The sequence below is a fragment of the Onychomys torridus genome, chromosome 6 (assembly GCF_903995425.1).
Source record: "Onychomys torridus chromosome 6, mOncTor1.1, whole genome shotgun sequence".
NCBI classification, from domain to species: domain Eukaryota; kingdom Metazoa; phylum Chordata; class Mammalia; order Rodentia; family Cricetidae; genus Onychomys; species Onychomys torridus.
The window spans coordinates 104,829,851-104,835,175 of NC_050448.1; the positions used below are offsets into that span (position 1 = coordinate 104,829,851).

The 5,325-nt window shown below is 42.4% G+C and overlaps 1 non-coding gene across 1 annotated transcript; it reads left to right on the forward strand.

Moving 5' to 3' along the window:
* Window positions 1-2,678: 2,678 nt before the first annotated feature.
* Window positions 2,679-2,785, forward strand: LOC118586509. Its single transcript, XR_004945377.1, has one exon. It is a non-coding gene; the product is annotated as a U6 spliceosomal RNA (small nuclear RNA).
* The last annotated feature ends 2,540 nt before the right edge of the window (window positions 2,786-5,325 follow it).

Below are 5,325 nucleotides of genomic sequence, written 5' to 3' on the forward strand. Positions count from 1 at the left end.
AACATCTCATGCAACCGATTAACTACCCAAATAAAAAAATTCACAAAATACTGGCAACCCAGTGTACAGTAGAGTACCAGTTGTTTGAGCTTGTGGTTACCTGGATCACTGGGAGCCTGCTGGGCTGCTGTTAACCATCACCCAGGGTAGCTATAGCACATTGCTAGCCAACTAGACAAGAAAATCAAAGTATAAATTCTGAAGTACAATTTCTAGGCAATCCATGCCATGTTCACACCATAGTCTAAAATTGCAAGTTGAAGCCTCACATTGGGCACCATGTGTAAATTGCTTTTTCTCTGTGACACACTCAGCCTGCAGCTCATTTTGCCTGCATTATAAACCCACTGGCTTTTAATTTTAGATGGCAATAGCTGAATCTTAATGTAATTGTCACAGTACTTATAAGCAGGAAGGACATGTTGATAGAATTTAATCCACACTACTCTGAAATAACTCCCCCCACCCCATGCTGAAAATTCAGTTCCTATGATAGAGCTGCTTTCCAATATTTAGAGCTAGGAAGGAAAATTGCTGTGGAATCATCCTTCTGTACACTGTGTGAATATGTCATTATGATTGGTTTAATAAACAAGCTGATGGGCCAATAGCTGAACAGGAGAAAGTTAGGCAGGAAAGCCAAACAGGGTATGATGGGATGAGGAAGGGCGGAGTCAGAGGAATCACCAGCCAGATGGAGAATGAGTAGGACACACAAAATAAAATAGAGGTAAAAGCCACAAGCCTCAGGGCAGCACATAGATTTTTAAAAATGGGTTAAGTTGTAAAAGCTAGTTAGTAAGAAGCCTGGCTATCAGTTGAGCATTTATAAGTAATCTTAAGTCTCTGTGTTGGTTATTTGGGAGCAGGCAGTCAGGACAGGAAATCACCAACAGAAAATAATCCTTGGATTGGTTAGCTACTGGCTGGAGGACTACACTCAACCAGGAAATTTAGTCACAAAGCTGTGACACCATCTCCCCGATTCAAAGGGGGAAAGTGTGAATTGGACCCACAGTGTAGCCTACAGAATCAGAGTGTCCCCTACAACCCATGGTATCCCAAGCCCTCCATCAGCCAGACTCAGTACTGACAGGATCATTAGAAAGCTCCATGGTTGCTGCTTTATTAGGGAAGCAGGACCAGCCGACCATGTGTCACAGGCTCCGTGACATATGTCCATTGCCACTGTGTAACTGTGCCTGGTTACATCCTGAGCAAGTGCCTGTCACAATGTAGCTGTGAATATGTGTTGAATAACAATGAATGCAACAACCTTTGGTCAAAATTTCAAATTTAAAATACCTTATAAACTGAAAGTTTGGCTAAAAACACCAGCTCCGGTCCTTTTCTGAAGTCTGCAAATGTCAGTGGAATGTCACCCTTGTTGGATCTTGTCTCCAGACACTGCTGTTACCAATTATTGCAGGAACACTGCACATTAGAAAGGCAGATGGCCCTGTGCACATTCATGCATTGAAGGGTCAAATGTTTCCATGACAGTAGGGACTGGGGCTTGTCATCACTTCTCAGCAGAGTTCATCTGAGGTACCTCCTTCTTTGTCCATATAAAATACATTGCCTGCGATATTCATTTCCAAAATAATTATACTACTTCATTTTTAAAAGCAATGTCAGTTTCTTGGTTATGATAATAAAAATAACCATGGCACATATCAGGTGTTTTTTTTTTCCAAAAATTCACAATGCAATACAACCATTATGGAGGCAATCCAAAAAAATCAAAAAATCAAAAATAGAATATGATCCAACCACAGACTACTAAAGCTAATAATCAAAGGGAATGAGGTCAGTGCACTAAAAAGATGCCATCTTGCCAGGCAGTGGTGGTGTACGCCTTTAATCCTAGCACTCAGGAGGCGGAGGCAGGAGGATCTCTGTGAGTTCGAGGCCAGCATGGTCTACAGAGTGAGTTCCAGGAAAGGCGCAAAGCTACACAAAGAAACCCTGCCTTGAAAAACAAAACAAACAAACAAAAAGATGCCATCTCCTCCTGGTTTGGTGCTTTTTACATTTCTGTTAGATTTATTCAACATGTGTTTTGCCTGCATGTGTATATATATACATATATATGTGTGTATGCATATGGATGTATATATGTGTGTATATATACATATGTGTGTATATATATGTGTGTGTGTATGTATACATGTGTGTGTATATACGTGTGTGTGTGTGTGTGTGTGTGTGTGTGTGTGTGTGTGTGTGTATGAGCGTGTGCATGCACATATGAGTTCTTGGTGCCCGAGGAGGTCAGAAGAGGGTGTGATCCTGAGGAACTAGAGTTAGGGATGATTGTGAAGTACCATGTGGGTACTGGAAATCAAACCCAGGTCCTCTGCAAGGGCAACACATGCTCTTAACTGCTGAGTCATCTCGCCAGCCTCCCTTCAACCCCATTCTTTGTTCCTTGTGTGTGTGTGTGTGTGTGTGTGTGTGTGTGTGTGTGTGTGTGTGTGTTGTTAACAGAATCATTCACAAGGAAGTGAGTCTACCCAGGTATCTATCAATGAATGAATGGATAAAGAATCTCTCTCTCTCTCTCTCTCTCTCTCTCTCTCTCTCTCTCTCTCTCACACACACACACACACACACACACACACACACACACACACACACACGGGAGGATATAATTCAGCCTTTAAGAAAGAAAGAGCGTGCTTGCTTTGGCAGCACATATACTAAAATTGGAACGATACAGAGAAGATTAGCATGGCCCCTGCGCAAGGATGACACGCAAACTTGTGAAGCATTCCATATTTTTAGAAAAAAAAATAGAAAGAAAGAAAGAGCCGGGCGGCGGCGGTGGCGGCGGCGGCGGCGGCGGCGGCGGCGGCGGCGGCGGCGGCGGCGCACGCCTTTAATCCCAGCACTTGGGAGGCAGAGCCAAGCAGATCTCTGTGAGTTCGAGGCCAGCCTGGTCTACAGAGTGAGTTTCAGGAAAAAGACGAAAAGCTACACAGAGAAACCATGGGGGTGGGGGGAGATATCCAGCCTTTTCAACAATGTAGATAAATCTGGTAAATATTATTTGAAGCAAAATGCGCCGAGCACAGAGAAATGTGCAACCTCTACACATGGAATCTGAAAACTTTAATCTCACAGAACTAAGTCATAAAATGGTGACTGGGAGCTAGAGGCTGGGGAGATGTTGGTTAAAAAGCACAAAATACAGTTAGATAAAAAAGAATAAGTCCAACATGGTAACTACACTTAAAAAGAATGTACCATGTCCTTGAAACATTGCTGAGTACATTTTTTCTAAGATTTATTTATTCATGTATTTTATGTATATGAGTGCTCTGTCTTCATGCACACCAGAAGAAGCAATCTGATCCCATTACAGATGGCTGTGAGCCACCATGTGGTTGCTGGGAATTGAACTCAAGACCTCTGGAAGAGCAGCCAGTGCTCTTAACCACCAAGCCATCTCTCCAGCCCCAGCACTGAGTACATTTTAAAGGTTCTCACTGGGAAAAACTGATTAAGTATCAGTAATCACACTAAATTTAGCCATTCTGTGACATATACATATTTCTTTTTTTGTTTGTTTGTTTGTTTCTTTTTTTGGACATATGCATATTTCAAAACATCATGTTTACCATAAATCTATACCCCTTTTATTTGTCAATTAAAGTTAATTTTTTTAAAGAATCACGGTGAAATGGTAGAATTTTTTTCTCCCTTGTTCATGAAATGTTATTTTGTAAAAAATGTTATGTTTCGAAGAGAATTTTCTGTATCCCTTTCTGGAATAAAGAGAATTGAGGAAGAAATACCAAATATACACATATATAAAACCCACATATGTGAGTGGATTTTATGCTTGAATGTATTCCTTTGTACTGCCTGGGTGCCTGGTGCCCAGGGAAGCTAGAAGAGGGTGTTGGATCTCTTGAAACTGGGATTATAGACAATTTTGAGCAGCCATATGATGCTGGAAATGGAACCCAGGTCCCAGGAAGAGCGAGCAGCCAGTCAGTTCTCTCAACCACTAAGGTATCTCTCCAGCCCCTAGTCCCAGGCATTTTTTTATCTCTGTCTCTCACCTACAGATATAACCAGACACTGAGCCCTGGAAGTTCTACTCTGTGAATCACTGTCCTTTACCTGACTCACATTTCTTCTGTAGTTCAAGCTCAGGCTCTTTGGACCTGACCCAGGCTGCACCAGCCTTCTAGAGCATTTCCTGGATGCCAATCTTTCCTGCTCTAATGGAGACAGACTCCATTTCATACTTAAACTTCTTCAAAAGCTCTTTCTTGCCAAATTGGTGGCTACCAGAAATCTCAGAACCAGAATGCCCTACAGGGACCAGATCTGCCCTTCCTGAACCTCATTTTTCAAAATCTGTTCATCCAATGGGAGATGTTTTAAAATCAACATCATCTGGGCAGTGGTGGCGCACACCTTTAATCCCAGCACTCGGGAGGCAGAGGCAGGTGGATCTCTGTGAGTTCGAGGCCAGCCTGGTCTACAGAGTGAGTTCCAGGAAAGGTGCAAAGCTACACAGAGAAACCCTGTCTCGAAACCCCCCCCCCCCAAAAATCAGCATTGTCAACTTGGACCTATCAACTTAAGCTTCAAAACTCACTCCTCCATAGTGTTCACTGGAAGTATTTGAAGTCCTTATTAAATTTTTTTTGGTTTTGTATATTTCTGAATTTAACATCCAATAAATCAGAGCAAAGAATAGGTCAGCTCTAATATCAAAATAAATATCTGGTAGCTGGCACTATTACTACCACTTGGCACTCTTGAGGAGGCCCTATATCTCAGTCTAGGTTATTCTTTTCATGGTGTCACCATCCTCTGTTGTTTTTTCCTCTCTCTCTCTCTCTCTAAGGATTTTGAAAAACTTTTATATTAAATTGGGTGTGGGAGTGTGTGTGTACGTGTATATGCATGTGTGCTTGTGTGCGTGTGCATGTGTGTATGTGAGTTTGTGCTTATTGAGTGCTGTGTCATGGAGGTCAGAAGAACACATTGGATTCCCTGGACTTGGAGTTACAGGCAGTTGTGAGCTGCCCCATGCGGGTGCTAGGAACCGAACTCAGGACCTCTGAAAGAGTCAGGTGCTCTCTTAACTGCTGAGCCATCTCTCCAGCCCCCACTGCTGAGTTTTCTAAATGTTTGCCTTTATTGTGTTTCTTCCCCTGCTGTAAGTGCAACCTCTGTAAAATTTTGTCCACGAGATGTCCATACACTGAGTCTGTAGAACTGCACTAAGAGACTGTAAACACCAAACTTTTGAGTGATGCGAAGTAAGCGCCAACCAATTAAGTAGACATTCACTCTTACAGT